The sequence below is a fragment of the Eptatretus burgeri genome, chromosome 6, assembly GCF_056783735.1.
Source record: "Eptatretus burgeri isolate ZD-2024b chromosome 6, Ebu_testis_v1, whole genome shotgun sequence".
NCBI classification, from domain to species: Eukaryota; Metazoa; Chordata; class Myxini; order Myxiniformes; family Myxinidae; genus Eptatretus; species Eptatretus burgeri.
In genome coordinates, this window is record NC_140966.1 from 56757180 (window position 1) to 56780014 (window position 22835).

At 38.3% G+C, this 22835-nt stretch overlaps 2 long non-coding RNA genes across 2 annotated transcripts in view; one reads left to right on the top strand and one right to left on the bottom strand.

Annotated features, from left to right (window-relative positions):
* LOC147024841 (uncharacterized) overlaps nucleotides 1–22835 on the bottom strand; it is a 164028-nt gene that overhangs the window by 16356 nt on the left and 124837 nt on the right. The window lies entirely within an intron of this gene.
* Nucleotides 11024–11708, top strand: LOC147024842 (uncharacterized). The gene is made up of 3 exons (XR_015059223.1): nucleotides 11024–11062; nucleotides 11193–11250; nucleotides 11540–11708. It is a non-coding gene; the product is annotated as an uncharacterized LOC147024842 (long non-coding RNA).

Consider the following 22835-nt stretch of genomic DNA (forward strand, 5'->3'; position numbering starts at 1 on the left):
GGTTCTCAGTCCAAATCTTTTTTGACGATGCTCTCCTCAGAGTGTTTCCTAGATTTGGAGCAAGTCACGACACATGACGGAAACATATCAGGAAAATCCTGCTCTTGCTGCGCTGTTACACACAGCACTTGCTTCTTCCACAAACTGCAGGTTAACCGAGACTCTACCACCTGCTAAGTCATTTCCGATAATATAATAAACTTCAAAAGGAAGAGTAGACTGTAAGCCAACATTAACAGGTCCTGACACCAACTCAGACTTAAGGTGAACCACCTCAAGAGGTGCATTAACAAAGTCACCATCACCTTATAACACTACACTGGCACCAGTCGTCATCTTCTTGGATAGTGAAAAGATGCCCTCTAACATCAAAGGGGTTGACTCAGCCTGTAATCCTTCTGAGGTTGGAGAAATGAGTACCATTGTACTGGTATAGGGGCACAACATCAGTGGCACAGCCGTGCCCCAACAAAATGATAGCTACCTGGCAGCCAAGCTGCCATACGCAAGAAGAAGAAGAACTTCAGTTTCTCCTTTCCAAAATGTGACACTGAGAGTTTAGGTGTCGTCTCCTCTTGCAATATGCACAAGTAAGTCTCGGTAAAAACTCTGTCGTCAGTTTCTAACCACCTGGAAAATTAAACTTCTGGTTGGTGAGCTTAAAAATCAGACTTGGCATGAGAGTTTTCTGGAGGACCTTTAATTTAGGGTCTATTTCCCTGACTTTGTTTACTGCAGGTCCTCAGCTTGATTTTGGTTGGAAAACCCAGTTTGTGGAGATATATTTTGTGATTCAGAACATAATAGTCACTTATTGTTGCTGCGATGTGTAACTCGTTTTCCTTTTGTCCATCCAAATGTGTCCTAATGTCAGAATGCACACACTGCTTAAACTCCCCCATTAACATCAACTGCCTTAATCTGTCAGAATCTTTCACAATTTCCTTGGAAGTACACCACCGTTCAAAGTTAATTTTTCCTGAGCAAATTCCACATGGGTTTCATTGTCCTTCTGCACTGCCTGAACTTCTGCCTGTAAGCCTCTGGAACCAGTTCATAGGCTTTAAGAATTTCTGTTTTTACCTCATCATGCTGTGAACTCTGGTCAATCATTAAAGCAGAGTAAATATCTTGAGCTTTGTCTCCAAAAACACTTTGTAATAACATCGTCCAATATTCCTTTGGCCAACCCAAGGTTTGTGTCAGTTTTTTTCAAAATGAAGGAAGTATTTATGTCCTTCTCTCTCATTATAGGGGGGAACAAGTCTCGCATGTCTGGTAATGTCCCAAGACTTTTCACTCATTGTCCAAGAAAATTAGGAAGATGTGGTGCTATGCTCCCTGAACAGCTCAACTATGCCATCAAGCCTGGCCCAGCGACACTGGTCACTGGTATCCAGAGTCCCTTGGGAGACAAAGTTCTTCTTCACCAAACGATAGGATCCAAGACACCCACCGGCAACATCAAGGATGGTAGTCTTGCAGGCACTCCACAGCTCTTCAGGATCCCCTAAAACATGAAGATCCCTTTGACTACTACTCACCCTGTTGAAAAACTCCTCAGCTACCCTTTAGTCCTTGAGCATGCCAACATCCTCGGCCGAAATGGTAGCATTCTCTTTGATTTCAGTCGCAGCTTCATAGTTGCTACAACAGGTCTGTGATTGGTTTTGAGGAAATGAGCATTCCAGTCGACCCTGCAATTCCACAGCATCCTCCAGTGACCATCAATGAGAACATGATCAATCTCCTTTGACACACCACCATCAATGGAATACCATGTCCAGCGATGAGGCTGTGGGTGTTGAAACCATGAACTGTGGGTGCTACCCTAAGTCCACGACATCTTGTGAAAGCAAGGAACTTAGTGCTATTCTGGTTCCTTTTTCCAGACCCATAGGGGCCAACACATGTCTCATAACCATCCCTATCAGTGCCAGTCGATGCATTGAAATCCCCCAAAACGAGAAGAGCATCTCGCTTGGGGCACCGATCAACCACAGACTCGAGTGTGGTAGAGAATGCCTCCTTCACGGTGAGATCACTCCCCTCAGCCAGAGCATATACATAGACCTGACAAAGTCATCTCATCTTTGTACAGTTGCTTTTCTTCGATTTTATATATTTTTTACGTTTTGCGTAATCCTTGCAAAGCACTTTGAGACTTTCCTTCCAAATGAAAAGAGCTACAGCATATAAGAAGTTGATAGATTGCTTGATTGAAATACAGACTTAGACATTAATTTTTTGTTAATAGTCTATTTAAACTCACAATCACTCAAGTTAAAACCTGAAGAAAACACGCAAACCAGTAGTGTAGCTGACATATCGCTGCTCAGTAACCAAGACTGGAGTTTATGGTATGTTGAGTTTTGAAAAGAGGTCCTCCCAATGCCGCCCATTTTTTGTAAATGAACTTGCCATTTTGTCAATTTTAAAAGACATTGCAGTCCCAATTAGGCCAAAAAAATTTAAATACCACTTGATAGTCCAGTAGGCTAATACCAGTATGCGAGTAGTAGGCTAATACCAGTATGCAAGTAGTAGGCTAATACCAGTACCAATTAAAAATACCAGTAGGCTAACCCCCGCTTTAGCAGGGAAAATGGCCTTAAAATGCTTGTTGTTGATTGTAGTTGGTCGTCCCCACCCGCTTCCTTTTTTGAACCCACTTCCTTTTTTTGTTATTTGTTATTTTGTCAAATATCACGAGAAAAAAAATAACGCACACATGACCGAAGTGAAACTGCTGCAGCACTTAAAAAGTAGCCCCGTGGGGAACTGACTTACTTCCCCCAACAGGCTAAACAATAAACCCCAAACTAAACAATAACACAAAAAAACTAAACAACAACACATCCCACATCCGTAAATCTGTATATATATATATATATATATATATATATATATATATATATATATATATATATTGTTGCGAATCTGGAAACCATTATCGCACTCATCATTCAGGTCCTTTAGCTCAGTTATCTCGGTAAGTGCATGTTCTATAGATAGCTCGCCTTCCATTGTTTAATGGGTAAAAATCGATGAAATGCGCTGTGATTCATTTTAATAGTTAGGGTTCGATCAGAACACAAAGAAGAACGCTCCCCCCCCCCTCCTCTGAAAGAGGAAGAAGAACCCTCCCATCCCATGATTCAAGGACGTAAACAACCCTCCCACCCGCGGTTGTGCGGGTGGTGGCGCACTAAGGCATGAGTCACGCCAGGAGCGGGGGAAGGGGCCGATAGGGATAAGAAAGGGACCCTCTGCTTGGTTCGGGGGGTTGTTCATTGGAAGAGTGGGTTGTGGCTGGTTGGTTGTCGTGAGTTCGGCGAGAGTTGTTCAAGGGAGAGTTCGGGCTGGTTGTTGGTGGTTCATTGGAGGAGCTGGTTGATCGGAGAGTTGTTCATCGGAGGAGTTGGTTCGGGTTGTCGTGGTTCTTCTTCGGCCTGGTGGTCGAGGAGTGTCGGCCTGGTTCAAGGGTGGTCGAGTTGGTTTGAGGTTGTTGTTCTGCTGGTGCTTCTTCGAGTTGGCTGTGCAGTCAGTGGTTCAAAGGGTCGTGCTGGTTCTGAGTTGTTCTGGTTCGGCCTTTGTTCTGCTTCGTGGCTTCATCTTGGTTCGGCTGGCTCTACTTGGAAAGCGACGCATCTTCGGGAAGGCTCGGTGTTTCGTCTCACCAGCACGTGGTCCGGAGCACGAGGGGATCCAATGGAGTTCGGGAAGGATCGCGGCTCACGGTGATTGGATCCAGCTCACCCTCGCCGGAGCCTGGGTCCGAACAGCTTGAAGACCACACGAGGTGGAGAGGTTCGAGATAGGTTCTGAGTTTCAGCTCATCAGTCCCTCCGAGCTGAAGTCCTTATTAGTCCTGAAGGCATCAGCCACCATTTCTTGGGTGTGTGTGTGCGTATGTGTGTCCGTGGGCCCGTTTAAGAAGTAGAAAACTGTTAAGTGCTTTGTGTGCTGCACATATTGCATTCGGTATAGTTCTACTCTTTGTGTTTCCTAGTTCCCCATTAATACTGCATCAATAAAACCCAATTGTTACATGTTTTCAGCTCGTCGCGTTGATTCTTTCATTGACTGAGCATGTCGTGTGTTTGGAATTAGAAAGCCGTTGGACCGCCGTAAGGGGACATTCGGACCGACGGTTCTCTGCGATTAAGCCGCTCGGAATCGCGCATGGGACAGGCTCGGTTAAGCAGCTTGTTTCGTACGAGTCCCGTCGAGGGTGTGGAGGCTCGGTAGATCGCCACGTGGTCTCTAGGTATTTTGAAGAATTGGAAAATAACCCTGTACCATGTGGTAGAAACATTGGCCCTTCACGGTTCTTGCACAAGGACCCGTCGGCTTCGGACTTTTCCGGGTGACGATCTATATTCTGGGCGATCGGTCAGGCCGACTCGTCTTGCGGCTCCGTTAGAGCGGTCGGCTCGCGGCCGACCCTCCGGCACTATATATATATATATATATATATATATATATATATATATATATATATATATATATATATATATATATATATATATATATATATATATATATCGTGTTACGGATTTCAGAATCCGGTCTGATGAATGCATCCACACATCCAGGTCCTCAGACAGTTATTTCCTTAATGCATGTTCAGATTAGCCCCATCCCCATGTCTAATGGGTTCTTAAATGTGATGCGTTGAGAAGGGTAAATGATAGATCCCCTCTCTTATGGGAAGTTTTTAAGCCGCGTAGCGAACACTGGCTCTAAGAGAGCTCCGCGTTGTTCTTCTTCTTCTTGTTATTGTTCTTCTTCTTCTTCTGGTGAAGACAAAACCTTTAGGACGCGGCTCTTTTATATACAGGATCCAGATCTCCTTAAATATCAAACACCTGTACACATACTCGCATTGAGGGTTCCTTTTGAGAGCGTCTATCATGAACTTTTAAATATATTCAGACATTTGCTTTAAAGTTTCGAAAAGTTCACGTTACTATTTAAAGATTATTCCATTTAATGTGTTGCAATTTTGTAAATACACTATTTTCTCGTCATGAACAGGGATCCTCCATGACGGGTCTCGCTATTGGCTCCAATCAAGGCACGTGACAAAATATCGGAAGTTGTTGTTATTGTTATTGTGATCAAAATACTGATGTTTCGACTTTCTGTCATGAATTTTTAGCCGCGTCGTTTTGCGAACGCTGGCTCTAAGAGACTCCGTGTTCTTCTTCTTCTTCTTGTTCTTTTTCTGGTGAAGACAAAACCTTTGGGACACGGCTCTTGGACACATTTGTCCTTGTTTCTTTACGACAGACACGTTCATACACATTTTTTCACGAGCTCTGAAGCCTGCCCTCATTTTTCCTCTGAAACATTCTTTCACGAGCTCTGAAGCCTGCCCTCATTTTTCCTCAGCAACATTCTTTCATGAGTTCTGAAGCCCGCCCTCATTTTTTTTCTCAGCAACATTTTTTCACGAGCTCTGAAGCCTGCCCTCATTTTTCCTCAGCAGCATTCTTTCGTGAGCTCCGACACCCGCTTTTTTTGAGAGCGCACGGGTCATCATGGTAACCTTGCCCCAGTGAGGCAGGGTGAGCTTGGTGCGGACGGCACCCCGCTGAGACGGCCCGGGGATATAAAAACGAGTGTGAGAAAGCGTGAGCTACGTTCTGTGAGAAGAGACGTTCTGAGATATTAAAAAAAACGAGTGAAAGAGAGACGTTCTGTGAGGAGAGACGTTCTGAGATATAAAAAAAGAACGAGCGAAAGAGGGACGTTCTGTGAGGAGAGACATTCTGAGATATTTTAAAAAAAATGAGCGAAAGAGGGACGTTCTGTGAGGAGAGACGTTCTGAGATATAAAAAAGTGAGGAAAGAGGGACGTTTTGAGAGGAGAGAGACGTTCTGAAGAGAAAGAATTTTGTTCTGAGGAGAAAAGGTCCAGAGAGGAAAAAGCAAAGGGCAAGAGAAGCGACCAAGAAGCGGGTGGTCTAAGCACCGCCGAAGAGACAATTTGCCCTTCCAGTTCTTCGGCAAGCGAGCGTGTGGTGCGCATGTGGGTGCGAGCAGTGCCGCCAACAAGTGAGGCACGGGTCAATCACCGATAACACCAGGGTCTAAACCCACGACGGACGATCTCGGTGCCCCCCAGATGTCAACTGGCGTTCAAGGCTGCCCCGCCAGAGGGTGCACAGCAAAGCTGGGAGCTGGCGACGGACGTGACACGCACGCACGCATTTTCAGGACGTTTTCGCTTCACATACGACTTTCTGGTAAGCGAGATGATTCTCCCCCTGAATGATATGCTGGGTACCCTTGTCTATGTTTAGCTGTAAGTAAGTCAACCCCCGATAAGCATCTGCTCTTTGTCTCTTTCCTGGCATTTTGATTGATTTTGCTTTGAAATTCATTCTTTATTAACCTCAGAAAAGAAAATGTTCTTTTTACTTATTTATTTTTTATTGATAAATTATTTGTCGATTTCCAACCTGTCCGTGTTTGTACTTTCCTTCTATTGGTCTAGCATTGTTTGAACCGAGATAGACTGGGAGGTAATTACCACAGATTTGAACAAAAGTCGTTGGCACGCACCAGCGGTTAAAACGCTTGGCCGCCCTAATTAAAATCTAATCGAGATAACATTGGTGCTTTGCCGAGGGTGCGCTCCCCGCTCAGGTAACCACGTGACCTCTAGTTAAACGGAATAAATAGACGGCGGACACTGGAACTCGTGGTTGACTGGGTCGCGTTCGTGGTTAAAAAAACAACCCACCGTACCACATCGTTAATTGTGAGCGGTGGCCCCAGGTCTGGCATAACCGAGGACAACCAGGGATTAATCCCCCTGAGTGACAAGCTGGTGTCTCGGTACCCGTGGCCGCAACAATATATATATATATATATATACAAATATATATATATATATATATATATATATATATATATATATATATATATATACATATGCATATTCATATATACATATATATTGTTGCGAATTCTGGCCCGTCCGGCGTGCGATCGGCCACGTAACTCGAATCGCGACGCGTCGTCCAACAGAACGGACAATTCAGTCGTGACCCTCCGGGAACTACCGCCAGGAGCCAGTCACGGGTGGGGGTTTAACCTCACCACGATCGTGCCAATTGCCCACCCGCGCAGGATAGGGTTGCTCGCCAAATTCGACCTACCTAAGTACCTGTGCGAGTGGTCGACCTGGCGATTGTACCTCGCCGCAGGTCGACTTTGGACACGAACCGCTTAAGCGGCTCGTTCCGTGCTGCAGGGATAACCGAGCGGAGTTATCGTTGACCTTGACGGTTCAGATTACTTATCGTGTGTTTCAACCCACTATCAATCCCTTACATGATGCAAGATGAAGATTCAATAAAAGGAAAGGATGAAGCAAAACGGGGAACAATCGGACAAGCACATTTATTTCACACACATGCACGTATGTACAGCCATGCAAGGAATCACAATAAAAGCAAGGACACAATGCAGAGCTACAACCGAATATAATTTACACGAGCATAGGAACTCTTAAACGATTCTACTTGACCAGACTGGCACCAAACACACACACATTTACACCAAACCCCAAAAGAAAATGGAAGTCGCGACTTCCCTTTGTGTGTCGAGTCCTTCTCTCTTGACCGCAACTCCGAGCTCCTCCGGCATGGTCCGCGAGCTCGTGCCTCGCGCCGCACGTGTGGTCCGCTCGACAGCACGGACAGGGTTTTCTGGTGCTATCTCCGTGCTCGCTCACAGTATTCCAGGGCTCCGCGCGAGGATCGAGGGCTCGGCAGGAACAACAAGCTCGCCAGGATCAAAAAGGCTCGCGCAAGGAACAGGAACAAGAAGGAGAAGACCTTGCAGGAACAACTAGCAGACGACCCGAACCAGAAGACAAACACGAACCCTCCTCGTCTGCCCCTTTTGTAGTGCGGGGCTCCGCCCTTCGCCTCGCCCCGTTTCTGGCTCCACCTGCCTTCTGGAAGCTTCCCAAAAAGGGGCGTGCCCTCTCGTTCCCCCCTCCCCGCGGGAGACGAAGAAAGTCAGTTTTGGCTTGGGGCCAGGGAATTATTCCCCCAAAATCAGACCCCCACCTTTTTCACCTTTGACCTCTGGCTCAAATCGCACCTCCCCCATGCCAAAGCACGGGCGTTTTGGGCGGGAGATCTTGGCGGGAGATATTCAAGCTGCCACTCCGCTCTGTTTCATCTGTCCCGCGGAGATCATGACCGCACGGTGCTCGTTGAATGGCGAGTGGCGAAGACGTGGTAGCGTAGTTGTGGAAGGTGGCGTCGTGGTGTGAATGGCGTGATTGTTGGCGTCGTGTAGTGAATGGCGTGATCGTTGAGATGTTGGTTGTGGCGATGTTCGTTGTTGTTCTTGCACCAAATTAACTCCAGCAAAAGAAAAACGGCGAACTGAAAAAAATCGCAGCCCGAATGGATCACATATATTCCCTCTAAACAACGGGTTTGGGCTAACTACACATGAACTTACCGATATATCTCACCTGAGGACCCTTTTTGGTGTAATGCGAATTTCCACAGCCGTAACACTATATGTATGTATGTATGTGTATATATATATATATATATATATATATATATATATATATATATATATACATATATATATACATATATATATATACATATATATATATATATATATATATATATACATATATATATATATATATATATATATATATATATATATATATACATATATATATATATATATATATATATATATATATATATATATATATATATATATATATATATATATATATATATATATATATATATATATATATATATATATATATATATATATATATATATATATATATATATATATATATATATATATATATATATATATATATATATATATATATATATATATATATATATATGAAGGAAGATGACAGAGCCAATCATTTTAATACCAACGAAGTGTGTCGTTTTTGTGTATTCTGCCATACATTTATTATATATCTGTTTAGAATTGTGGATTGTATTTTTAATAGGCTTAATGAGTGTGTATGTGACGTGTCAGGTATATGACCTATGTCATATTTGTTTTGGGGTGGAAAACTGATATGTTTGGAACATGACATACTTTTTTTTGGGGGGGGGGTGCGGTGGTTCGGTAAAAAACTGGCGTGTGAGGTTCATGATTTGTTATTTTCTGAAAGCCAGTGGCCATTTTGAAAACAAGGACAAATGTGTCCAAGAGCTGCGTCAGAAAGGTTTTGTCTTCACCAGAAGAAGAATAACAACAACAAGAAGAAGAACAACGCGGTGCTCTCTTCGAGCCAGCGTTCGCAATACGACGCGGCTAAAAATAATAGTAACAAATAACATTAAAAAGCCCTCCTCCTTCTTTTTAAAATAAAATCCAGACGATCAGCTGGTAGTAGGGAAAGAATACTGGTTCTGGCTCACTTTTCCCCATGTAAATGAATGGGGGATTTTCAGCCATGAAATTTTTCTTTTTTTTTCCCCTAAAAAATAAATCCCCTTTTTAGCCCAAGGTATATTTATTTGTCTCCCCTTTTAACCTGGAGCCTGGTGTTGGCTTAGTTGTTAGGGTGGCGGCTTGGGATCCCAGGGTCCTGAGTTCAAATCCCGTTGGCTGCTGAATTAACACCAGGGGGTTGACTCAGCCTGCCATCCTTCCGAGGTCGGCGAAATGAGTGCCAGTGTACTGGTCCCGGTGTATGCCCCGGTTAGAATAGGTGTACCATATCCCTGTGTGTCGTAAGAGGCGACCAGGGTTGGTGTCAGGAAGGGCATCCGGCCATAAAACATTGCCTCAAGAAAAAGCCAAACCCCTGCACAGCAGGGAAAAATGGCTGTAAAAACGGTCATTTTTTTATTTCCCCTTTTAACCTAGGGGCTCTCTATTCAAATAACCCATACAACAAGATAAAGATTTGTTAAAGGTGATTCTAAAGAAATATCTGAAACGTCTAAGCCTCGGGGCACTCTTTATCAAATAACCAATGCATATTGTTTAGCTCACTCATTGAACCTATAAACATTTGTTCATTCTCAAATTCCTTCAATAGTTTAATTTTCTTTGCACAATAATCCCCATCTAAAATATTGAAAAACAAAACATTTGAATCTTTATATTTTTTAAGATACCCCTTTTGTGCCATTACGAAATGATAAACTTCTCTTAATGATCTCATCTGGCCACCGCCCGAGTTGAAAATCATTTTTGTACATAAACCATGCCATAAAAAAGTTTTGTTTCAAATGTTTTCAGTTCATGCCGTGAAAATGAGGAAGTGTTTTTTTTTTGACACGGCCGTGCTGTGTGAATGAGGAAGTGGTTTTGGACTGTCATGCTGTGAAAAAATAGGAACTATTCTGTGAGACAAGGTCTCGTGTTTATATTTTATCTCAGAACACGAACTGAAAACATTTGAATCAAAACTTTTATGGCGTGGTTTATGTCCAAAAACGATTTGCAACTCGGGCGGTGGCCAGATGAGATCATTAAGAGAAGCTTGTCATTTCCTGTGCCCACACCCAATGATTAAGCAATTTCCTCATCGTTGCTTTATAAGCGGTTCGCCAGACAAAGTTTCTGCCAGACGGGATTTTCATTTTTACAACTGAGGCATGGACGATATTTCTTCCGATGAAGCCAACAGCCCACTACAGAGTTGGTAAGTTTGTGTATGCTTTTCTCTTTGAACGATGAAGCAAATGATTATTAATTAAATCATGATAATTCTGATATATATATATATTTTTTCCCTGACAGGGCATTGGAAGAAATTGAGTTCACATATCACGACGTGGTTCATGAAATTAATACTCTTATTGAAGAGATCAATGATTTTAGAAGAGAATTGACAGACATTTTCAATGAGTGGCATGAAGTCTTATCACGTCCTCTCATCTCGAAGGAATTAAACCAATGTTGAGACACGTGTGTGTGCCTCTCTCTCTGTCTGTCTTTCTACCTACCTCTCTCTGCTCTTATTGAAGAGGCCAATGATTTATAATGACTGGTCTCTGATCTCGAATGAATTAAACCAATGGTGAGGCACGTGTGTGTGTGTCTATGTGTGTGTGTATGTGTGTGTGTGTGTGTGCGTGTGTGTGTGTGTGTGTTGCTTTCCCTGTCTGTCTCTTCATCTATACCCTTGACTTATTTTTTTTTTTTTTCAGCACTATCGCACAACATCAGCTGTTGAAGCAATCTTGTACAACACATGATTTTCTGGAGGTAAATATTTCTGAATTATTATTAATATCACTCGTACAACACATGATTTTCTGGAGGTAAATATTTCTGAATTATTATTAATATCACTCTCTCTTTAGAATGTCGCCTTATGTTGGTTGCATCATTAGTTTGGACGTGGTTTTGTCAGTACACTGGAATTCATTTTATTGACCTTGAAAGGATGACAGGCTCCTGGTGTGTTAATTCAGTGGTCAACGAGGCTTATTCATATTACCATGTAATTATCTTTATAGAACCTAATTATTATCCACTTTTTGTTTCAAAACAGAATATGGTGTCTGAGTTTCGAAATCACAAGGCATCTGAAGAAGATTGCTGGGAAAGATTGTACATTCTCGCAAATGAATATTTAATATTTTCAATATTAATAAATTATATTTGTTTTGTTTACAATTACTTGATTCTGAATTACAAGAAAAGAATAAAAGAGATGTAAAGGGGGGGTTGGGGGGAGGGGGGTAGGTGCGCTCCCCAATGACCCATCACCCCCTCATCCCATCCCTCCCCTCCCCATGTGTGTGTGTGGGGAAGGGTGGGGGTGGGATGAGGGAGGTGGTGGGTCAAAGGTGGGGGCGCACAGGGGGATGAGGGGGGTGGGGCTTGTGTGGGCGGGGCTTGTGTGGGCGGGGCTTCGGTGGGGGCTTGTGTGGGTGGGGTGTGTGTGGGAGGGGCTTGTGTGGGCGGGGTGTGTGTGTGTGGGTGGGGCTTGTGTGGGTGGGGCTTGTGTGGGCGGGGGTTTATGTGGGTGGAGCTTGTGTGGGAGGGGTTTATGTGTGTAGAGTTTTTGTGTGGAGCTTGTGTAGGCAGGGCTTATGTGGGAGGGGTTTATGTGGGCAGGGTTTATATGGGCAGGGGTTTATGTGGGTGGAGCTTGTGTGGGAGGGGTGAATGTGGATGAGGCTTCTGTGGATGAGGTTTGTGTGGATAAATGGATGGGTGGAGAGATGGGGGATGGGTGGATGAGTGGAACTTGTGTGGATGGGTGGATAATTTTTTAATTAAATAAACATGTTGTGTGTGTGGGGAACTAATTAACTAATCACTAATTATGTGAATATGATGAATATGGGTGGAGCTTGTGTGGGGTTTGTGTGTGTGGAGCTTGTGTGGAGTTTTTGTGTGGAGGTTGTGTGGAGCTTGTGTGGGGTTTGTGTGGGGTTTGTGTGGGCGGGGCTTCGGTGGGAGGGGCGTGTGTGGGCGGAGTCAAAAAGGGGCGGAGTCAAAAATTTCAATTTATTGGAGCTTGTGGGGGGTGTGTGGTGGGGTTTGTGTGGGGTTTGTGTGGGCGGGGCTTGTGTGGGCGGGGGCTTGTGTGGGTGGAGCCAAAAAGGGGCGGAGTCAAAAAATTTCAATTTATCTTTGTCTTTTGTAATTCCTGTGAATAAAATGAACCTAAAATCTCTTCCCCTTCCAAATCATATATCTTATAAGTCCAAGGAACCGTATCTATTACATCAACAATTTTAAAAAGCTCGTTGGTCCATCTTTTCGTATAACCTTTTTCAAAATGAGATTTCCACCTATATATTCTTACGATATCACCAACTTTGAACTTAGGTTTTCTGACATTAATCTCTTTTTCATATTTTAATTTTGTAAATGTTTCTGATGGCTTCATATTTGTTGACGTGTGAATCGTGTCATTGTACTTATCCACAATATCTTGAATAAAAGATGACCATTGTTGTGAACCGAGTTGTGTGAATTTTTTATATAGTCTCTCTTTTAAGGTACGATTAAAACGTTCAACAACAACTGCCTTCCCTTCATTAAAGGTACTGTATAATGTAATACTGTTATTTTTTAGAAAATTCATAAATGTCTTGTTATAAAACTCCCTACCCTCATCAGTCCACAATTTTTTAGGTTTTCTCTTACTTTTATTAAATATCTGTTGGAAGGCTAACATAAGAGTATTACCTGTTTTGTTTTTTAATGGTACAACCCACGCATATCTACTCCTCAAATCAATAACGGTTAAAGCATACTTGTACCCCTTATCATTATTGAGTTCAATCAAATCAGCAGACCAGATATAATCTTCTTCCTTGGAATAAACTTTCCTTCTCTGAAACTTTGTGAATATTGGTTTATGTAATTCATCAGCTAATTGCTCTTCAGTCTTAATGGCATCATTAGAGCCTATAAGTTTTTTGAATTTCCAAGTCCAAGTTTCAATTTAGCACTGATCATCTTCTTCACAATGAACCGATCAACTTTTTCTCTCAAGGTTGGATTTTGTATCAGAGACAAATTATACAACATTTCTCTATCGGCTTCATGCTTTTCTTCCAACGTTGTGGTATTCCCATAATCAATATCGTGTCTCATGCACACTTCATCAACTCTATTGATAGGCCGACTCCAGGATTTAGGATTGTCTGCCTCATCTAATCTTTTATCCAAGTTTGTGCCTGGGCCACAGAAAGAATACCCTGGAAGATGTAATTCCCCTGGTATTCCAGTAGTTGTAAATTTACTTCCTGATAAAAACTTTTGGATATCTCCTCCTAGTTTGTGTTGGGAGATAAATTGATTTTTTGAACCACACACCGAACATATACCTTTTTGTATAACCCTGTTATTTTTACTTTTAATATATGAAATATTTTTAGTATTAGTTTTCTTTTTACATTTGAGACAATAACTCATTTATTTATGAGAAAAATTCCTGCAGAGTGCAAAAACCTTTTTAGTTTCCAACATGCACATTTGAATCTTGATTTTTAAAACATAAAGAATCCTTAGAAATGCCTTCACTCTCTCCCCCATTTATTTAAGAAAAAAAAAAAATGAAAAACTTGAATTAAAATCCATATCTTGTCGATGTCAATAGTCTTGTCGAAAGTATTGCAAATAGACTTACCAATTCTTTGTTTTCCTCCTCGGTGGGTTGAGTTATTTTCTGTAATACCCTTAATCTTTTTTTAATCTCACTGGTTTCCATATTTTGATATTTATTTTGTCTCGCTCTTTCCTCCCTCTCCTCCTTCTCTCTCTTCTCTTTTTCCTCCTTCTCTTTCTTCTCCCTCTCCTCCCTCTCCTTCTCTTTCTTCCCCCTCTCCTCCCTCTCTCTCTTCTCTCTCTCCTCCCTCTCTCTCTTCTCTCTTTCCTCCCTCTCCTCCTTCTCTCTCTTCTCTTTTTCCTCCTTCTCTTTCTTCTCCCTCTTCTCCTTTTCCTCCTCTTCCCTCTCTTCTTCAACTCCTTCCTCATCCCTTACTATCCTTGAATCGCTTACACCCCATAGAATATTATACATATATTCATCAGGATTTCTTGTTATTCCTGTATCCAAAATAATTTTTTTTACAACAGGAAACCAATAAAATTTCTTTTGAATTTCTAAAAGAGCCTTACCTTTTCTTAACTTTATAATTTTTTCATTATTTAACATTCTAATTAAATCTAAAGTTGTCGGTTTATCAACATCAGCATAATGCCAATCTTTTATTGAAAATACCTCATTCTTATGTTGTAGAACATATTTATTAAAATACCGAATACCCTTTTCTTGAAGGTATGCTTGGACACAGAAATGATAATTTTCTTGAAGCCTTCTTGCTGTCATTTATGTATTAGAAATATATGTTAGAATAATATTATGGCACGAAACACCTCCCCATCTTCCCATAGTTAAATCATTTTGTATTTCCTTACTTATTATATATAATCCTCTTTTTTCTGTTTTCATGAGATAAACAAGGGCAAAACCATTATTATATTTACCCTTATTAAATTCTTTTATTTGTTGTTTACTAATCGTGGCTCCACAAAACTCATTCTCGATACCAAGTGGATAATATTCTTCCTTACGAGACTGATTTAATTGTTCCAGGTCTTCGAGGTTAATTTTAAATGACCAATTATACCCTAAATCATTCATATCATACCCCCATTGTTCTATTCTCATACAAACGATACGCCCTTCTTTATAAAAATTTATTTTAATTCGAACTGTGAATTCTGTATGACCTGGAGATAATATCAACACTTCTGTATCTTTAGAATACACAGCCGTTTTATTTAAGTATATATATTGTGATAAATCGCTTAATCTCACCAAGTCATTCGCGTCAGTCGGGCTTGGATAATTTTTTAATTTATAAGCATTTTTCATGTTAATATTTTTGTTTATATTATATTTATGTCGTTCAGCCTGTGCCTTTGTGTAATAATTTGATAAATCAATATCCAGTTCTTGAGATACACCAAAGATAGAACCATCTTTACCAACATAAGTCATTTATATTAGATTAAAAATAATATCATAAAATTTTTTATTTTTGTTGAGTTGAAATAACACATATAGACATAATTGACCACAACACTTGGAATTTAATTCTTGGACTTGAAATGTTTGATAAACACCATTCTGTAAGAATTTTATGACTTCAAAAGGTGGTGGAAGACCAAAACTATCAAAATAATATTTGTCTTGACTATTAAAAATACAAACCCAATGAGAACCGTTCCCATCATTATCTTCTAAGTTCATAATAATATTCTTTGTATGTTTCGACACATTTGTTAATTCATCTCTCATACAAATAACCACATTATGAATTTTTAATTTCTTACAATATTTGGCAAGTTGTAAATTTGATGTTGTATTCTTTCCAAATTCTTTCAACCACTCATCAATGCTCATTTATTTATTAGAAAGATATAATCCATTACCTCTTTTAGTTAATTTTACACCTGCTTGTGCTATAGAAGAAAGCATATCTCCAACTAACAATCTCGCTTTATCAGGCAGACCTTCAAGTTTTTCAGCAAAATCTACAATTACACCACTTCCACTAATTTGTTTCTCCAACTCTTTGTTATGTCTTTCCAATTCTTTTTGAGCCTGGAGTTGAGCCTTCCTTTCGTTGGCAGTTTTGACCGCTGTTGAAATACCACCCGTCAATGCTCCAACCGCACTTAAACCAGCAAATAAAGGAATTAGAAATGGGAGAAATCCTCCACTCGTCTCTCTTATTGAATATTTTTTCAACATTGGTTTTGTCATTTTAATTTTAAGTGAGCCAGTGTCATTCAAGATTTTAACCTGTTCTCTTGTGAGCAAAACATCAATTCTTACTGCTCCTTTTCTCTGAATTGTATTAACGTTAATCGTACAAGGCTTTTGATTTTGAACACAAGATGATAGTTTATGAAGATTGATTTGATTAACATATACCCCAGTTGGTACTTTGCCACTCATTTATTTAACAAAAAATTATGTGAGACTAATCATCACACCATTATCTGTATTAATCTGCAATTCTGTTTCTTCCAAAAGCAAACAATATGTATCAACTTCTTCACTCTCTCCTCTTTCAATGTATAGGGAAGTATCCACTCGATTAGACTTTATAGTTTCTTTTTGAGCGCTCAGGTCAAACGTATAGATTGTATACAAACTTTTAAATGCTGTCATATCCAAAATAGGTTCTTTATTTCCATTACTTTCACACACCTTTTGGTAAGACTTGTATGCCTCAGCAAAATCATTTTTTTCCCAATTAATTTCCAATCTATCTCGTGGATAAAATGTTCCATCTAGAGAAACGCGAAGTTGTTTCACCTTAGCATTATCACTCAATGCATTATTCTTATCAGTCGCAGTATCACCATCTGGCTTTTTAAAAATCATCCACAGATATCGTGGCTTTCCTTCCAGAACACCCAAATTCCACGTGTAAGTAGTTTGATTGAGTTTAACGTGTTGACATCTTCTTTTGAGGTATGATACACTGAGTGGTTTCTTTGAGTTAAGTCTTCGATTCAACATCTCTTCTGTTTTAAGATTAGGAGTATATTCACTGATATACCAACTCATCTCCTCAATTACAAATTTATTCTGATCACCAAAAGCATTACCAACACCAAAAAGCAATCGATTTTCATTATCATTCCTTTGTAGTTGAAATCTAATTTTAAGGCCATACAGAACTTTATCATGATCACAAAATCCAAATATACCTTTAAGAGGAACTGCCACAGTAAAACTATTTTCTGCTTTTGTATCATCATTATACATTCCTTTCCTTTGAGTATACCCAGGGTCTGTGTTTGTTCCCGTTGACATATCAGGAATAAAACCTTCGACAGACCCCTTTCCCATTCTATCACTGAATGTATAGAGTGTAAATTTTATCATTTCAGATACAGCAGAGACATAATCAACCGCTTCAACTTCTTGTGTTCCAATATACAAACGCACACTATCAAACATTTTCCAGAAGAAATCATTTACAAGTGTAGCGTTTGTGTTATTCCCAGCCTTAGTGAATTTAAATTTACACAACAAGAAACTTTCGGAGAGATTCAAATAGGTTTGTTGATTATTTATTTCAAAACTTTTTGTACCATTCGTATTCCAGTCTGTTCCAGTTATTGCATTTACCTTGAAGTAATCTTCTTTTTTAGTGGAGTTTGAGATAATAATAGTATCATCCAAATCATAGATACTATCAATTGCTTCCATATTTATTTAGGAAAAAAAAGATGTTAAAACTTTTGAAACCCTGATCCAAGTATTTGAATTATTTTCTGTCGTTCTTGGGGGGACAACTGAGTTTTGCCTTTCTTAATTTCTTTTATTGCTTGTAATTTATGAGATTCCTTCTGAGCATCTTTTATACTCTTTACGGCACCTGCTACATTTCCCACAGCAGAAGCAGTTGAACCAATTAGATCTTTATGTTTAAGAATAGTTGAACCAATACCCATGAGAGTATCAATTATCCCATCTCCTCTAAATTGATGTCCAACACCCCTTTGTCTCTTAGGTTTATAGTATCCTCTACCAAGATACATACCTTCACCCTTGTAGTATGGGGAAAGGAACATCCCATCCCCTGTAATTATTTTATATTTTCCCAACTCGTGTTTCCTCAAAATAACCATCGTATTTATTTATTGGAAAACTTCACGTAGGTGAATTCTGATGGATATAACTTCTCCATTAAAAGAAATCACACGATTATCTTGGTCGGTTATCCTAAAATTTACTCTGTGTATGGTTTTTCCTGACACAGGTAGATAAACCAAATTTTTGGGTTCCATATTGAATTTATAACCAATTGGGGTTGAGTATGCGCTGAATGAAAATATTGTATTTGTTTTTTTCCCATCATTATAAGCACCATCAATCAAATCACAGTGAATTAACACCGAATTTATTCCTGAGGATATTTGAATGACATTATCACTGTAAAACGTCCCATTAGTTTCAATCTTTTTGAGGAGAAACCCAATAACTCTCTAAATGAATTATCAATTGTGAAATCAACCTTGTAGTTATTTTTAACTTTAATCGTTGATTTTGAAGTATGTTTTTGAATGTTTATAACAATATTTTTTGGTTCATCACCCTGTTCTTTCATAAGACGAGCAATTTCGGAAGATATTTGAGAAATCTCATATGCTCCGGGTGAGACTGTTATCGTTTTGTATCCACTTCCTGGATTATAACTAAACTTGTCATTTTTCTCGGTTATATTAAATAAGGTATTATAAGTTTCCATGGACAATAAAGATGCCTCATATTCTTTTGTTGTGTCAAGTTGTAGTGGGTATGGGAATGAAGATGTGTGGTCGCTTGTTGTGAAATTGAAACTAAGGATTGTGCTTCTCATCTTATTTAATATGAGATAAAATGTCTTTATATTGATATTTATTAATTATTTTCATGTTCATCAACTGGTCTAAAATGGCTGATGCTTCATTAAAACAATTGTTATTTCCAGCCTTCTTACTGCCTAACAACAATAACAGTCTATTAACTAATTGCGATGGGTCATTTGGAAGAAAACTAACACCTGAACCAAGGATACTTAAAGCCTGAATAATGTGTTTCTCCTTCTCATTCTTCCTACTTTTACCAGAAAGAATAACCTTATAATTTAGAGTGTTCAGCAGATCAATATATACTCTATCATCATTATTTTCCATATCCAATGGTTTATCAATATACTTTGATTCATCCCTCACAGTTGAACCTTGTCTTCCATCTTTTGTGAGAAGAAACATTAATCTTGGAGTTAGTTTAACAGGGGGTTGAGCAGAACCCAAGAACCTTAATTCATCATTAAATATCAATACCTTTTCTTGAACAAGATGAAATATTGCTGATTGTTCTGTTGGAATGAGTCCTGCTTTGGTTTTTGAATCCGCTGAATATTCATTGTTTTGAAGAGCATTCACAATATAATCAGGGGTCGATTAATCTCTTCCAGTTGTTGAAATAAACCTTCATCATCATATTCTAATTCTCCTAAATGCTCTAATTCTTCCTCCGTCATTTGACTGAAATCTTTTAACATTTGAAGTTTTTAGGAGTATATTCTACCGTGGGAACTGTGGAAACATCTTTCATTTTTCCTTGGGAAGTTTTTAAAAGTGGTTTAAAAAATTTCTCTTGTTTTCTTTCAAATGCTTCTTCGCCCGTTAGTTTCTGTCTGCGTTTCTTCTTTATGTCTTCCTGCTGTTTTACAACTTTTGAAACCAACTCTTGATGTTCCCTAAATCTTCTTGCTCTTTCTTTCGCATCCATTTATTTATTGAAAAATATCATTTAATATCTCATCTTGTTTCACAACAATATATTTATATTTTTCAGTCGTGTGTTTCATGTAATCCCCAAATTCCTTTTTACTACATAATGTAGAACAATTGTCTCTCCAAAAATTGTTTATATCTATTGAATTTAACTTGAATAAAATAAAAGTATTAGCATTGTTTCTGATGGAACGACGAGGAAGCTGAAAGTACGATTGACTAAGATAAATACAATTACAAGAAGAATGTCTCCCTCTTGTGTAGTAGCTGTCCATTACCGTTTGGTTTCTCTCATTAACACAATCATCAAAGATAACGAGGTTCTTTTTGGATTTATCCAAATCTTGGGGAGACGGTATATCATCCGTATTATCACTCAGAATACAAGTTATCGGTTTTGATTTCTTTTTACATCTCTGTGTATCACAAAATAGTTGTATTATATCTTCAATGTTAAAATCATTTAGGTTTTTTTGAAGTTTAAATAAACCGATTATATCTTCTTTTGAAGACCAGCATTAAAACCTTGTGAGAGTAGTTGATACTCTGGTTGAAAACTCGACTTTGTGAAAATTATTAAATTATCATAATCTAAAAAGTTGGGAGTGAGGAGCATCTTTAAAAGTAAGCAGGTTTTTCCACATCCACTTGAACCAACTATGAGGCATCTTAATGAATTTGGGAGATTTTTATGGTTGTCAAATTTTATCTTATTTTCCCAAATAGGTAAAAAATCATTCATTTATATATTTGGAAAACAGGTTATTTAATTTATTCTTGGCTTTTTTCGAAATTCTATATTTTATCCTAAGTTCAGGTTTAATTTCAAGATAATCCATTATTTTATTTATGCAATATCTTGTGTTGATATTTCCCTGAAAATCACATCCATGAATAAGATATGACAACAATCCTTTGAACATTTCTCTAATACGTTCAGTTTCTTCCCTTGTAAGGAAAGGTGTGTTCTCACCCTCGTACTTTACATTCATTTCTCGAATCAATCTTGTAAAGTAATTCATTTTTGGTGTAAATCTAAAAGAATTATTTTCCTTTTTATATTTTTGATTATCATTAATTAGAAGATAATCACAGAATATACATTGTTTATAGGCTTTTGACTCTGTGTTTAATCCCCGTCTTTCACACGCAGGACAATTCTCAAATTTGTCATATGGAGAATCATGGAATTCAAGAGGCTCAAAATCGAGTAAACTATTCATATTTATAAAGTAAAACTTTACTTAAACTGAAATTCATCTTCGATATCATCTTCGATACTTTCAGAATCATCTATACTTTCATAACTATCATTTGAACACAAACTCTCGGTGTCATAACTATCGTTTGAATGCAAACTCTCGGTATCATAATCACTCTCATAATCTTCAAAATCTTCAGTTGAATATTGGCTCATTTAATTAGTAGAAAAAACATTACCATCGATATCGATATACATTTTTTCATTAACAGATTCAACTGCTACATTTTTTATATTAAAGGTAATTTTAAAATGATCCTTAACTACAATTGAACGAAATGTCATTTCACCTGATATATTAACATCCTTTATTTCATCAGGATTTATATCTTTAGGGTTGTTGAAAAAATACAAATTTCTCCTTGCATATTACAGATGGTCTTATCTTTTCTTTCTAAAGCTTCATCCATAAGGTTTTTATTTTTTGATACCTTTTCTTGTTTCATTGCTTTTTCTAGTTTTGAATATATTGCCAGAAGGAGAGGAGAAACTTTTGTTAGAGATACCTTAATTGATGTTCTTCCAGGTATACTAAAAGCCCTTCCACTGAAGTAAATTGAAGAACTCATCATATCCACCATAATTGTTTTTATCCAATAGTTGTTATATTTATCTTTGTTCAATTTTACATCCTTGACATATTTCTCAGCATCTTTAACAAATGAAGAGATTGATTGAAACTTGTCTTTTGTGTCTTGAAACATTGTATTTATTAAGTGAAAAAGTTGGAGGATAAAATGGTTTTAAGCACAGATTCACCTGTAAAATAAACGAAATTTTCATCAAGAAAATTTTAGTTTAAGCACAGATTCACCTGTAAAATAAATGAAATTTTCATCAAGAAAATTTTAGTTTAAGCACAGATTCACCTGTAAAATAAACGAAATTTTCACCAAGAAAATTTTAGTTTAAGCACAGATTCACCTGTAAAATAAACGAAATTTTCATCAAGAAAATTTTAGTTTAAGCACAGATTCACCTGTAAAATAAACGAAATTTTCATCAAGAAATTTTTAGTTTAAGCAAAGTTTTATTATATAAATATGGTGAATACAACATACTGCGATGTTTGTAATCACGAATATAAACATTATAGAAAACACCTCCGAACCAACAAACACACATTTAATCTATTTCACAAAATATCCCCTCTTGAGTTGGAAAGAAAACATTGTGATACCTGCTCAAAGGATGTTTTGAAGAGTAGTTATAATAGGCATCTTCAATCACAAAAACACAAGAAAAATGAGTTTAAAGTAAAGGGAGACTATTATATTGAAAACACTGATGGGGCATTTAAAGGGCATATAAAAATAAGGATTTTTCAATTTGGAGAACCCGGTCCATCATCAATAATTGAATCAATTGAAATAGTGAAACCTGATGTTGAAAAATTTATTAAAAAACATTAAAAGAAATGAAAACTTTAAAGTTTTATATGGGAGTGAAAATGAATATGAAAAGACAAGATGAAGAACAAACTCCTTATATGAGGACAGATCTTCATTTTATAACATCATTTCAAGATTTTTTGAATAGTGGGGTTTATGAAGAACTATCAAGACAAGAGGAGGATGTTGATAATACAGTGGTAGGAAGTGGATTCAATATTAAAAAATCATCTTTTTAGATGTACACATTCTAAAAATCAAACCCTCTTAAAGCTTCTTCTTATATTGAATTACCAAAAGAAATAAAACGAAAGAAGGCAGTTGTTAATATTAAGAATAATGATAATAAATGTTTTCTCTGGTCT